General features: G+C 45.7%; 1 long non-coding RNA gene across 2 annotated transcripts in view; it reads left to right on the top strand.

Annotated features, from left to right (window-relative positions):
* LOC146189392 (uncharacterized) overlaps nt 1-14,900 on the top strand; it is a 28,467-nt gene extending 13,567 nt beyond the window's left edge. For both annotated transcript variants that reach the window (XR_014707297.1, XR_014707296.1), the window contains exons 3-4: nt 6,671-6,693; nt 14,649-14,900. This is a non-coding gene — a long non-coding RNA (uncharacterized LOC146189392). The remainder of the gene's footprint in view (nt 1-6,670; nt 6,694-14,648) is intronic.
* Nucleotides 14,901-15,235: the final 335 nt, after the last annotated feature.

The raw sequence follows: 15,235 nt of genomic DNA, 5'->3' as shown, positions 1-15,235 counted from the left end.
TGGCCTTTATTGGACAAGGGTGGCCGGAAAGCTGCGACCTGTGCAGTCTTTGCGGGGTCAGGTGTGACGCTGTCTTTATCCAAGAGGTGTCTGAGAACTATCTCTTGACGTACTCCAAAATGGCAATCTGATTTTGGCAAAAAGCCAGCTTTCGGCGAACTGTCCAGCACAAGAGTTAAATGGTTCTTGTGCTTATGGAACATCTTCAACAAAACCTTAAGACCGTCCAATTAGCACATATGCGTCTCATTTAAACCATGGATTATAATGTGCATGCAACTTCCTAAGGTGGTTGGTGCATGCAAAGACCGAATGGCATCGCATCAAATTAGTAAAGTAATAGGGTGTAACAAACCAAGTTCGCGCCGGTTGGTTTCATGCATCACTATTTGTCAGTAGCCAAATTTAAGGACTACTGTAGAATATCAGGAGGCCGGAAAGACACAGTTGACGGTATTGTCTATATGGCAAAGGGGCCATCCATCGGTCTTAGTGAAGAAGCTCCTTCGTTGTGAGCAAGGAGTCAACCATGCGAAGCTATTGCCATTCATCAGGAATTCGGTCACTGTCTTGTAGATGGCATTGGTAACCAAGATAAGAGACATCGCGCGTCAGCGCTGCAGGCCGGAAGCCTTTAACCTTGACGCAGATGAGCGGATTGGGTGGAGAAATTCGCTGTACTGAGAGCAGTGGGACATTTGGTAACAGACAAGCTAGCATAACGAAGCAAGGCATTTATCTTTACGCAGGTGACGTGCATCGATTTTAAAGGAGCTTCAGACATGCCGGGGCTGTGCCATGGCAGAAAACCGGCAAACAACAGATTCACAATTACTCAAAATAATCACAAAACACACTCACACTATGACACGAGTCTCCCCTCTGGCCAGGGGTAACAGATATGCCGACGCTAAGCTCGTCAGTGTGACAGTAGATGTTGACGACACAACCTTTAAAATGTCTGGCCTAAGGATGACATGGTGCGTTGATTGGGCGAGCACCATCGTTTCCGAATTGAAACTTTTGCCAACCAAGCAAACTTCAACAATGCGCAGCTCAATACCAGGGAACGGGTTGCCACTCATAGCAAAAATTTCTAGTGGCTTAGCTCAGCTATAGCCAGAATATACGTAGTAAAATGTAGGGGGTTGGCTTGGTTGAGCTCGGTTACCCGATATGTTAGGCTTCACCGGTTAAGCAGTTGAGACATTGTCGCGGTTTTAGATGTGTGTAAAGCACACATTTATCCCATATTAGCTTTAGTGACAGTAATAGCGATCGGTGGCCTGTAAAATAGTTTTCCGCTGTCTAAATTTGCGAGGCCCAATATCTAAACATTATCCTTTTCTGGTACACAAGATCAATGCGGTTCCTTATTGTCTAGTCTGAACGTGAGGATCCGATGCCAATTTGAAGTCGGACTTCACCTTCCTATACTTGCTGAGCTTCGCCTTGTTCTTGTTGTACTGTTGGACGGTCTTCTCCTTGTAGTTCGGCAATGACTCGGCCTCTTTGCCGACCCGATATTTGGCGCCGCTGCTTAGCGAAACGTTTTTCTCACTCTTTTAAGGCATCTCCGACGCTCGCTTAGCCCTTTTTGCTTTATTCACATGTTGTCTGGTGGCCTCGCTCCATGCGAAGACTTCTGAATCCGTCGACGCTTCTTCGCGTAGCCTCGGTTGATGTCGTTGTTTTGCTCTAAGATAGAATTGTCCACAGTACATGCACCCTTCGTCCGCTTCTTCATCTACTGCGCGTCTATACAGCGAGCGCACGTGCCGCGGCTCATATTCTGAGCTCTGCGGTAGGCAGCAATTGCAGTAGCTTAGATTTACTGGGCCAGGATTATCTCGATGACGATGATCACGCGTGATGATCGAGATGAAGACGATAATGAGCAATTCGAAGCGTGACCGTTTGCACATGCGCCGCGAGGAGACCGGCGCAGCTCAGGACAACCGGTCGCCATGGTTACGACGCATCCGCAGAAGTGACTATCGCAGACCGCTTAAAATTCTCTGCTGACTAGCTTAGTGTAGCTTTCGTTCCAAAATGGCCGTAGTTTTGTCCCAGTCATATACGGCACTTTTCGTCCGAGGTAGTGCTTAAAAGAATCACTTATTGCAGATGCGATGGCGTTGGCATCAACCACAGCTGTATCGGGGACACCATCAACGAAAGCGTGATCTATGTTCCGTCACATAACCACTGGCAGGGGTTTCTTCTACAGGAGCCGACGTCTAGTGACATCACCAGTATGGGTCACATCAACTAGTTTCTGTGGAGAAACAACGTGACGGGGCGGAGAAGATTTAGGCGCGCGGGATACTGTTTGTGTGGTCGCGCTCTTATCCGGTACCAGTGAATGATATCGCAACGGCGCAAGCCGTCATGCAGGAATATAGCTCGGACGACCAGAAAAATCGGGTAGTAATCCGCTATAAAGAATATGTCGAGGAGCTGTAACGCGATGTTTACCGGCGACGGCAGATTAGCGGAGCTGTGACCGGGTGGCTGCATCAATAAAAAAAAAAATAATTAAAGAGCACTGCAGAATCAGCATTGGAGTATTGCGAAAGTACGGATGTTGTTGTTGATTGCTTCTGGTTGCTTCTAGTTGCTTAATTCACTTCTTGTTTACCCATTTTAGTCTTCGGTACATTCAAATTGCGCGCCAATCCCTTCCTATGCCCCTTTTCGGCTGTACTTCCGGTGGCGTGAAGTCACGTCCTTGATGTGACCTTAATTGACTTATTTAATTAACTATTTTAGTATTTTATACATTAAAATGTGGCGCCAAGCCATTCGCTAATGAGACCATTTTCGCCTTTACTTTTACATTTTCTGCCTCAAATATATACCTAATTAACTCAGCCTAATTATTTTTTCGGACACAGTATGCGTGACCCTCTATTGATTGACACCACTCATTACCCCCAAAAGGCAGTGCCAAAGATTGTCCCAGCTACCGCACGATCGCGCTTATTTCGCATGCTAGCAAGGTGATGTTGAACATCCTCCAAGGTAGGCTGCAGCAGTATGTGGATCGGGAGCTTCCGGACGTGCAAGCTGGGTTTCGCAAGGGCAGAGGAACTAGAGACCAAACTGCCAACCTTCGCTGGATCATGGAAAAAGCAAGAGAGTTCCAGAAACCCATCTACTTCTGCTTTATTGATTATGCGAAAGCGTTTGACTGCGTAGATCACAGCAGATTGTGGCAAGCTCTCCAAGAGATAGGAGTTCCAATTCACCTCATCTGTCTCCTCAGGAACCTGTATGAAGGGCAAGATGCCACAGTCAGAACTGGGCATGGTCTTACTGATTGGTTTCCGATCGAGAAAGGAGTGAAGCAAGGCTGCATACTGTCGCCCTGCCTATTTAACCTATATGCAGAGTGCATCATGAGGAAGGCCGGTCTGGACGAGTCTTCAGCTGGAGTGAAGATTGCTGGAAAACGTATCAACAACCTTAGATATGCGGATGATACCACTTTAAGGGCAGAAAGTGAAGTGGAACTCAAGAGACTTCTGATCCGCGTACAAGAAGAGAGTGAGAAGTTTGGGCTTAAACTGAACATTAAAAAGACAAAGATCATGGCGTCTTGCCCTATCAAGTCCTGGAGCATCAATGGACAAGAAGTGGAAGCTGTGACAGATTTTCTGTTCTTGGGCTCCAAGATTACCTCGGAAGGAGACTGCAGCCATGAAATTAGGAGACGCCTGCTTCTGGGAAAGAGAGCAATGGTTAGCCTTGACCGCCTAGTAATGAGCAGAGACATTAGTCTGCCAACCAAGATCCGTATAACTCGTGCTATGGTCTTTCCAGTTGTGATGTATGGATGCGAGAGCTGGACTGTGAAAAAGGCTGACCGCCGAAGAATTGACGCGTTTGAATTGTGGTGCTGGCGAAGACTCTTGAGAGTTCCTTGGACTGCCAGAAGATCAAATCAGTCGATATTGTCGACCATAAACCCTGACTGCTCATTGGAGGGTCAAATTCTAAAGTTAAAGCTCAGCTACTTTGGTCATCTGATGAGAAGAGAGGAGTCGCTGGAGAAAGATTTGATGTTGGGAAAGGTTGAGGGTCGCCGGAGAAGGGGTAGGCAGCGAACGCGTTGGTTAGATGGCATCCTCGAGGCACTGCAGATGAAGTTATGTGATGTTAGGAAGATATTGAGAGACCGGAAAGCGTGGCGTGACTTGGTCCATAGGGTCACGAAGAGTCGGACACGACTGAACGACTAAACTGACTGACTGACTGACTTCTCAATTACTCACAACTGCTGCGGACATCTTTTTCATTTTTTGCCTGTAATTAGTTACCTAATTAACTTATTGACATAATTAGTTTCGCGGACACAACATTACGTCACCCTCTATCGATTTCCACAACTTCTAACACCGTGGACACCACTCATTAACCTCTACCACTTCTCAATTACTCGCAACTTCTACGGACACGATTTTGCTGACGCGGTCTGCGGACGCGGTCTGCGGACAGAAATCTGTGAACATGGCGAAGTAATCCTTTCGCAGTAATAAAGTATAAGAACGGGCGGTAATGGGCAAGGCGTTTCCAGACAAAATTGTCTCATTTCACGTTGTCATACGTAGCAGGTACCAGCTGGTAGTGGCGAGTTTATAGCTTAGGGACATTTCTTTGCTTGGCAAAGCCCCACCTGTGGTTCAGAGTATTTCTCAATGTTCGCTGCACGGTGTCTACCGGAGACGGACGTGGTGCATTCTATGCAGAAAGCACTGAATGGCCCCAAGGGAATTCCAGCCACAGTGAATTTCATAGGCTTTGTCTACAGCGGACACCGACACCATGCTAGTCAGACGCTCGAACATAACACTCGAACTGCGTATCGAACACGTTGCCGTGTAGAGTAAGTCCGGCACGCTTTGAAGCTTGATTTGCCGATCAGAAAACTGAATATGCCACGAACAAGCCCTTAAATAAGAGGTCTCTTCTAGAAGGGGCCTCATGCAGTCAGTAAAATGGTTCTCGTGGTGCCTTACCACGCTAAGGCATTGTCACTAAGCACGAATACTACCTTGTTCATCCGGGGAAAAGAGCGCAGCTTATTGTAGCGGCTCGCCCTTCCGTAATGGGTAAGCCACTCGTCCACACCTTCGCTGGATGTTCTTAAGGTAAACTGAAGCGCAAACGAAAGCCGGTCCGCAAAGAAGGGGCACACACAAGAGAAGGCGTTAACCAAAGAAGGCACTCACATCTGCCGGGACGATTCTTTTTCGTAGCGAAAACCCGTACGGTCTTGCTTGGCAAGTGGCATGGATGATATGGCTGATCAATGCGTTGATGACAGAAGAAGAAAGTGGGGAAGACACCCAAAAAGAGCGGCCTACTGAACTATAAAGGAAGTTCAATAAATTTCGTTTGGGGCTAGTTGGTGCATTATTCTTAAGGTAAATTGAATCACAAACGAAAGACGGTCCACAAAGAAGTGGCACACATAAGGGCACTTACATCTGCCGGGACGATTCCTTTTCGTAGCGAAAATCCGTACTGTCTTGCTTGGCAAGTGGCATTGATGACATGGCTGATCAATGCGTTGATGACAGAAGAAGAAAGTGGGGAAGACACCCAAAAAGAGGGGCCCACTGAACTAGAAAGGAAATTCAAATAAATTTCGGTTCTTCTTTGTTGACCGTCTTTAATTTGCGCTTCAATTTACCTTACGAATAATGCACCAACTAGCCCCAACTGAAATTTTATTGAAGTTCGCTGGATGTGCTGCGAGTTCCTAAGCACGGGCCTTGGAGGGTTGCCATAGAGAGACACCTTAGAGAGAGAGGATAGCAGGCCTGCATGACGACGGCTGCCGCATTCTGCAAGCTGCGGATCTGTTTTCAGGGTACTTAGTGAACGGTCGCTCCAAAGCTCTCAGCAGACCGTCACGACGGAAACGGCTCTTATTGCGCGGAGAACGCAGATGAGTGCGGTTGCTGATATCATTACAAAGCGCATCGTCTTCCCCTTTTCAAATGTCTGTGCGCTACAATATATAAAACTGGTTTACGGCTCAATGAGTTCTCAATTTAGTTCAATTTAAAATTAGCTGCCAAGGCATTAAAAACAGGGCGAACGAAAGATACTTGTTTTCAGTGGGTCGGCCACATTTTATGGGATAAGTTAAATGTTCGCAGAATGTAGTCTAGATTACATGGTTTGACATCAGAGAATCCATGTCGTGTTACTGACAGGAACGTTTAATATATGTTTCTGAAAAATGTCCTTCACTTTTAAAAATAAATCTTTCTTCTCGACAAATTAATTATTTTAGGATCTCAGTGCAGAAGAGAATAACGCTGGCGAGGTTGAAGCTTGCTACAATATGTTGTTCGCATGGAATGATCAGTCTGAAAAAAAGAAGCACTTGCTGAGAATCACCGAATAAGATATGCTTAAAATAAGACGAGGAATCGTTGTTTCTATATACTTGGGGATAGAGTGCCCGTTGACGGTATGAAGGAATCGGTTTGTTGCCACTTTATTATGCCTACTAGGTTTGATCTGTCAAACTCAAGGCAAAAGTGACGCTCACCAGTCATGACGGGAGTAACCTTGAGTAAAAACGTGACCTACCTAAGATAGTGAAGCGACTTCAAAGACAATACTTTTAATTATTGTACTTTCTCTCTTTCAGCGGGGCCCAAATCTGTTTTAACAGTAAGACGCCTTTGGTTACCTTACTATATTCAAACAGCATGTTCCAGTAAACTAAATGCTTCAACAAGATTGCTTATTAGAAAAGGGCGCATATCTTTATATAGGTAAAACAGATTTGTTTAACAATGACTGCACAGCATGCAAGTTCAAGTGCTGGAATGTTTTGCAATCTTGTTAGGCCAGGCAGGTGTCCTCCGCTAAATTATTGGCGGTTCTCCGCTGAATAATTACTTCTAACAGCTAGTAATCTTATTATTGATTTTATTTCGGCAATATACTAAGCCCGCCTAACGTGAAAAAAATTCTGTAAGTATTTTCTTTGTAGACATAAAGTGTCTTTCGATTACACGGTGTTGATTTCTAGACTGAACCAAAAATCTATTCCGCAGATATATTCTGGTGTGGCGCATTTGTCTATGTGCCTAATGTGAAATGTTTCACACATTTGCATAAGTGACTCCGTAGTTTGGGTTATACTGTTTAACCTCCCAGAAGGGACTCAGGCGATTAGTGCTATCATAGCAGAGAGCTCCAGCAATTTCGACCAGCTGGGGTTAGATAACGATACTGATGCCGCATAGTACACTGGAGCCTTGACATTGCCGATGTCACCAAGTGTAATTAGGTGGCACCCGAAGAACACGATGGTTTAGAATGAAGAAGACCCACCCGCTATCGGACCAGGAACGGTGCTGAGCGTTGGCTTGTCGCTTCTGCACCATGACATCTTGGTGGAGAAAGCTGGGTAGCCTTCCTGGCAGGTCCTCCAGTCCTTCCCGTGCTGAGAATCTCCGGCCTCCGTTTATCGACACTCCAATCACCGAGCGAGTCGCAGAACCCTTGGCCTGTCCCCTGAGTACGGGTTCTTGTCGTTTAGTCCTGCGCCTGCTCCTAAACCAACCATGCAAAGCGCTACGCATTAACCCTTGACAACCCACGAGTATCAAAGCCCTTCCACGGTGTTCAGTTTGAAGGCATGGAAGACGTGCTCGCTCAGTATGAATGCGTCGCCGCATTCAATCGGTAGCACGACACCGGGAAATAGAGGAGCGTGTTCTTCAGCCAAGAGGACGGTGCTCGTACTGGCGTCCTATGCAAGAACTCGAGAGCAGCGGCGACCGACACATTCTAGTCGTGACGTCAGACCTTCGAGACGACATCCTCGTTGCCGGTCACGATGAGCCAACATCTGGCTACTTTGGGTTTGCGCGCACTCTAGAAAGAGTGAGTCAATCCTGTTATTGTCCCAAGCTTTCAGCCACTATACACCGCTATGTCAGAGGTTGCCGCGAATGCCAGCACCGCAAGTCCCCCACAGTAAAGGTCTGCTCCAAACACTTGCGACGCCATAGAACCCCTCTGACCAAGTCGGTATAAATCTTCTCGGCCCATTCCAGTTATCATCGGCTCGCAATACGTGGATTGTTGTAGCGACAGACTATTTAACGCGCTATGCTGAAACGAAGGCTGTACCGCGAGGAGGGTCGTCTGAAATCGCACAGTTATTTATGCACCAGATTATTGTACGGCACGGAGCCCCATCATACGTCATCTCAGATCGAGGCCCGAGCTTCACGGCGCAGCTCCTGAATGAGGCGTTGCAGATGAGTCAAAATTGCCATCGGAAAACTACTGCCTACCACGAAAACTACTGCCTACGACGTGTCTTCTAAAGAGTTATATGAATATTGCTACAGCCGCTTACTGGGCTCAACCAGACTCCCGACACATCCGTCTAAGAAGGCTTGATCGAACATTTAAATTTTATGTTCCGCGTGATATTCCGCGTCATCAGACATGCTTGATACATCGACTTCGTTTAAACGTGGCTTTCACGCGCAAGTACTTACGTTTAATTGGACAGCTGGACTCACCGGAATGTTTAACTTGTGGCATCCCAGAGACTGTGGACCATGTATTATTGGTGTGCCCAGAGTATGCGAACGAAAGAAATGTGCTAGCTGCTTCCTTGAAGCGTTTAGACAAGAGGCCTCTGTCGAAGGAACTGCTGCTGGGCGCTTGGCAGGACAAGGGGAAGGGCGTCCAGGCAGTGCGCGCTCTTTGCCGTTATTTGAGCGCCAGCGGACTTGATTCACGTTTGTAAAGCAAGCTGCTGTGTCTGTATATATATTTCATATGCCTTCTCCCACATCGTCACCCATCATGACCTTCTTTCTTCTCTCCTTCCCCTTCCCCAGTGCAGAGTAGCAGGCCAGATTTGAATTATTCGGGCCAACCTCTCTGCCTTTTCCTTTCAATAAATCCATCTATCTATCTACCACCCACAGTTAAATGGGCTCACGGAATGACTAAACAAAACCATACCGGACATGCTAGCAATATACGTCGATGTACAACATAAAACATGGGACGGAAGTTCTCCCGTACGTGACATTTGCTTATACCAAGGCCGTAAAGGAAACCATTCGCTTTGCGCCGTTTCGCCTCGTCTATGGCCATGACGTGGAAACCACGTTGGATGCCATGCTCTCAGGTGCAACCGCCAATCATCCGCTCACGCCGTGCGCCGAGGAATTTATTCATGTACGCAGAGGATGCCCGCCAACTTGCCTGCATGCACATCAGGCGACAAAATGCGACGGATGCACGTCACTATAACCAACGCCACCGGCATTTCGAGTACCGCCCGATGACCAAGTGTGGGTGTGGACCCCTGTCCATCGGCCAGGATATCGAAGTTGCGAAGTTGTTTCTTTGGGCCCTACAAAGTGCTTCGCCGTCTGTCTGATATGACTTGCGAAGTTCTTCCCGACAGCACTGTGCACAGCCCATGTCGTCAGCATCAACCTAAGGTAGTGAACATGCTCAGCATGAAGCCCTACTTCATGCAGTGACGGCCGGTACTTGCATTTTGATTTTGTTTCCTGGGAGCGTTCTGTCTGGAATTTATTTTCGGCGGATCCCAGTCGGAAAAAACTACAGAAAATGTTCTGATGTTACGACAGAATTTCTGTGCGGTTTTTGACGGGAAACCTGTTGTGACAACAGAATATTATGTAGTATCATCAGAACTTTCTGTAATTACAACAGAAAAGTGCTATAGAACTACACACAACAGAAATGGACAACAGAAAAACTACAGAACTACACAAAAGTACTACAGAACTACAGAAAAATCTGAAGGTTACGTCAGAACTACAGGATATTTTGTCGTATTTTTGACACATTTCTGTAATTTTTTTCGACTGGGATTGTTCCCTGTCTTACCCACCGCAGCAAGCTTGACTCTCACAAGTGCTTACGTATCTGTATATTTTTTTCGGAGGGGGGGGGGGGGCGCAATGCTACCAGTCTTCATTAGATGGCCGCCGAAGCCGACGATGTTTTAGAATGAAGAGGACCCACGCGCTATCAGACCTGCAACGAGGCTGAGCGTTGGTTTGTCTCTTTTGCAGCGTGAAAATATTTTTTTCTGTGTAGAAAAGTGGCTGTTGAGATTATAATTGAATCTAGGTACTCAAAGTTGGTGCCTTAGAGAGCCGTAATCTTAGCCTCATATAAAATCTGCTTTTGCACTTCTGTATGCCTATTACCACGTTTATGAAGTCGCTCGGCACAATCGCCTAATCTCGGAAATCAAACAAGATATTTAGTCATGAGAGCACGCGCAATCTGCCATCTTTTAATGCTAACAGTAACTCTAAAATTCAAGGCTAAGGTTACGCCTGTTCGTCGCCGTGTCCCTTCAATGGATATTCCTGATATAATGAGAACCCATGCCGCAGGAAAGGTGCCACTATATTTGTGTGCCACTATATACTCCGCGCGGCTGACGCGGGAGGGGGGGGGGGTAGACACGGGGACTTGAGCTTTGAAGCTGGTGCGGAAAACATGCAAGAGGCTGCCCTCCTGGGCCGACGCATCGCGACCGTTGCTTCGGATCGTGAGACCCCAGAGAGACAATATCAATCGAATCCCTCTTCAGCACCGTTAAGACAAGTAACAATTAGAATAGCTTCTATTGTCACTTATTTTTTACAATTAAGGACACTAAAGACTCTAATTAATACCATGTTTCATTTACATAAAGCCAACCCTGAGGATGGAACTACCGTTCAAGTGAATGTTTACTGTTGTAGTGTAGCGTCCTTGCAATTTGCTGTTTCGTTGTTTATTGTTGTAGTAAACCTTGGTTTTGAGATGTACACCTCTCAGGGTTTCTCGACTCGCGTTCTAGGCTTTTGACAGTTGTAGACGAGCCTTATGTGCAAGTACTGAAAGATATCTATAGTCCAATTCAATTGGCATTTAGTTTAGAACAAGTTTAGAACAATATTACCAGTGAAATTTAAAATAAACTTGTAGTATTCACTTCTTTGCGCATAGATTCATTGTGGATTACTGGTATTGGGAACCACAAGACGAACAAACAAAACAAAGATATTTCAATGCAAGAAAGAGCGGTTCACGCTATAGCAAAATACTTAATAAAAAAAACGAGGGAGTATTTCCAGAAATGAAGTCTTCTTTCTATTGTATAGACTTACAAACGAATTAGCTTTTAAATCATAATAGCACGCTGATCAATACATAGAGACAACATTTTTAGGACACTCTTTAGCGCTCCATACTTATAGTATACTCTACTTAAAAACCAATGTCTCGAATGATCGAACAAACCTACGGCTTTGAGAGGCTGACATACATCATACCTAACTTGTTGTGTTCGTATCTACAAATGTTTGATATAGCCCTAGAAAACTGCAGTGATCAACAATTTAAGTTGCATAGTCAGCCTACTTTTAGAGACATAAGCTCAACAAAACTTCACTTACACCTTTTCGATTTCAAATTTGATTTTCCCGGGCTGTATTGTCCACGTCCCTGTGAGACCTTGTAGTCGTATATGTATTCGTTGAGTACACATACTATTTCTTTTCTCGAAGTAATATGATATTATGTCATACCTGATCTAATTCCCAACGATGTGCTGATATATAACTTGCTTTCTATTATATAATTCTGAGCATATTTCATGTGTTATGTCTTTATGCGATGCGTTTTAGATTCATTTTTGCAAACAGTCTCTTTTCAAAGTGGGTGGGTCTTCGACAGGTGCCGATGTACATTTTGCCTGCTCGCCCTCTGTTTTCACTGCTTTGCGAAGAAAACCGAAATAAAAATTACAGAACAAATTCCCATAAAAAAAAAGGCGTCTGACAAGGAGACACGATCTCCCCGGTACTATTTACAGCTTGCTTAGAGGAAGTATCCAGAGACTTGGAATGGGAGCAGTTAGGGACCGTAGTTGACGGAGAATGCCCCAGTAATCTGCGGTTCGCTGATGGCATTGCCACGTTAAGCAACTTAGAGGAAGAACTGCAAAGAATGATTGATGACCTAGGTATGAAAAGCAGAACGGTAGGCTTGATAATCAATATGCACAAGACTAAGATAATGTTCAACAGCCTCGGGAAGGAACAGCAGTTTACGTTAGGTAGCGAAGCACTGGAAGTAGTAAGTGAATATGTGTATTAGGACTGGTAGTAAACGTCAGATCCGGACCATGAAAGGGAAATAACAAGGAGAATAACATTGAGATGGAACGCATTTGACAAGCACTTCCAGATTATGACTAGCAGCTTACCGGTATCGCTCATGAGGAAAGTATACAACAGTTGCGTCTTACCTGTACTCACCTACGGGGCTGAAACGTGGAGGCAACGAAAAGGGGTCTAATTAAGTTGAGGACAACGCAGAGGGCTATGGAAGGAAAAATGGCAGGTGTAACGATAAGAGATAGGAAGCGTGCAGAGTGGATCAGGGAAATAACTCGAGGTAATGATATTCGATCTGAAATCAAGAAGAAAAAATGAGCATGGGCAGGACATGTAATGCGAAGAGAGGACAACTGATGGTCGCTTGGGGTAAAAGATTTGATTCCAAGGGAAGGAAATTTTAGCAGGGGGCGGCATAAAATTAGATGGGGGGATGAGGTTATGTTCGCGGCGGTCAAATTCATGCACCTAGCACAGGAGCGGGTTAACTGGAGAAATATGGGAGAGGCCTTCGCCCTGCAGTGCGTATAGTCCGGCTCATGATAAATGAATGAGGTAACTCTGAGCTTGATGACGCGGATTCTATCTTGCCTGCGGGGAAAGCACGAGGCTTTTGAAAAGTAAGGACCCTGTGTACTGTATGGCCCTGCCCTACAACATGGATGTCATACCTCATATGGGCCAGCGCGCCCATAGAGCGTTATTATTCAAATGTTCTCCTCTGTGTCACATTCTTATATCTCACATTCTTAACCGATGCTACCTTAACTCAAAATGCAGGAATTACAGTCGTTATAGGTCCCAACCTCACCTCCCGTACGTGGATACAGAGCTGGGCTCATCAAATACATCCACGCTCGAAAAATGGGCAATAGCTCGTATCATTTCGCTCATTCTTTCCCCATCCGACTATACAGTGTATATATAGTCTCACAGATTCCATAGGAGCATGTGGTCTCTTCTTGGTTAGCGCTTGCGAACCGTTGCACCAGCGTTCTTTCACCATTCCACACCGCCTTCACAGGTGAAGTGGCCATGGTTTGGGTGCTCGGCCACAACATACCCGGTAGTGGGGGAAATCATGTGTTGGCTGGCGAATTATCGGACCGAAACCACGGCGATGCTGTTGAAACATCACTCCAGTACCTCCACATTTTACCGACACTCTTGTATACTACTGTTGTACCCGATAAACCTTCCACATATCCAATACATCTCTCATCAAATACGATAATACGATGTAGTGATCAGGAGGCAGCTGCCTACCAGTTCCTTGCCTACCTACCCCCTTCACTGGCGCCATCTTCAACCACGACCTTAGATCGCCCGAGTGTCCTTTCTACGGAGCCGCTGGCAACCTGATCCATATATTATGTAAATGTCCAGGCAGTCCATTCCTTCTCTTCCCGCCCAACCCACCTTCCCCAATTTGAATGGACGAGCCCAACCAAATCTCGGCCCTCAGCCAGCTCTGGCTGGGGGCCTTGGTCTAAGGCGATGTAGTGCCTCAGGGACTTTGGACTGAGGGCTCTATCCTTTTCCTTGGGATAATATTTCCTTCCTACTCTTTTTGCAATAAAGTGCCTTACTAGTACTGCTTTATGATATAAGGGTATGTTGATCTCAGGTGGTCAAATTATCTGGAGCTCTCAACACAGGCATCTCACAGTCTGTCAGTATGGGAACTTAAAAATTATCAACCCAACTAGGCCAGATTTCTCCCTTCTCTCCACTTTGGTCCTAGCTAACCATGGCTCAGAAGAACCGACAGATGTTCACAATAGGGTGTTTCATTGCTGTCGCACCTAGAAAGAAAAATGTCGCTTGAAAATGCAATGAATGCACGTACCCCTTAAGGTTTTTCGCGATAATTGGCCTCGAGAGCCACTTTCAGGCGGTGAGAGAAAAATTCTGCTAACCCTAAATATAGGCGACGAAATGGGCAACATTGATCAGTTGCTCTTGTCCGATGGCTCGAAGCCATTGGGCAGGGTGTTTTGCCTCGACAGAATTCAGACAAAGTCCTTTTTTAGACACCATCAGATGCTTGCACCTATTTTAGCTCGAAGGCAACATTCCAGAGGCTGCCAGTCGGAGGAGTTTCTTGTCACACTTGCAGAGACTGTGGAGAGCCGCGAGCTGCTATCCAGTACAACTGGAACAACAGCTGCATTACGAAGCTTTGCCGACGCAGTGGCAAATCTCGTAGTATTGCGCTACGGTTGTACAGCCTGTCAATAAATGCAAAAATTGAGGCAAACGCGCGTATCATTTCAGCAATTCCAGAAAGAGGTGAAAAAAGGGCGAAGCCTGAACAATCATCCTTCGGCACGATATTATTAGTTTGACAAATTTCACAAACGTTTATTGGTTTTTGTCAATAAGCAGATACTTTCTGCTTGCCAGATTCTAATCACTTTTTTTTTTGTTGTTTAGTTTCCAGGTCCTACGCGGACCAAATTCCCACAGGGGCCGACTATGAGGCCTGGATTTTGGGAGCAAGATTATTATTCACTGCAACTTCCAACTGACTCAGAATAACAACTGACGAAGACGAGGACTTCCTTCCACCACATATCTCCTGCGAATGAAAATAGAAGAAATAGCCATGCCATTTGCTTGGCTCTTTAACGTCGCAGTTGTTCTTTGTACGTGAGCTGCTGAAATAAATTAAGCCCAAATAAATGAGTAGCTGTTTTTATAACTTTCCGTTTAGCTTCATCGGAACAAGGCTGCTCGCGCGTTTCGGTAGAATATAAAAGCGACTTAGCCACTGAGTCACCGTAGTGGTTGGCAGTACAAAATAAGCAATTTCGCCACCCTTAAAGGGACATATCAGTGTCTATACCTCGAAGGGGCGTACTATGCCTATAACTTGAACCTTTACCGCACTGAGGTACTCATGCGCACTACAAAAGGATAAAAAAACAACTGAGCACTACAGGATGTACTGAAAGCACATCGGGAGCCTTTGATAAAGCAGTGCGACAAAGGTGAGTATAATAGATTGGTTCAGTTTATTA

Source organism: Amblyomma maculatum, chromosome 5, assembly GCF_055883805.1.
Source record: "Amblyomma maculatum isolate TAMU_Amacu chromosome 5, ASM5588380v1, whole genome shotgun sequence".
Classification (NCBI taxonomy): domain Eukaryota; kingdom Metazoa; phylum Arthropoda; class Arachnida; order Ixodida; family Ixodidae; genus Amblyomma; species Amblyomma maculatum.
This window is presented reverse-complemented; position numbering and strand designations above follow the sequence as displayed.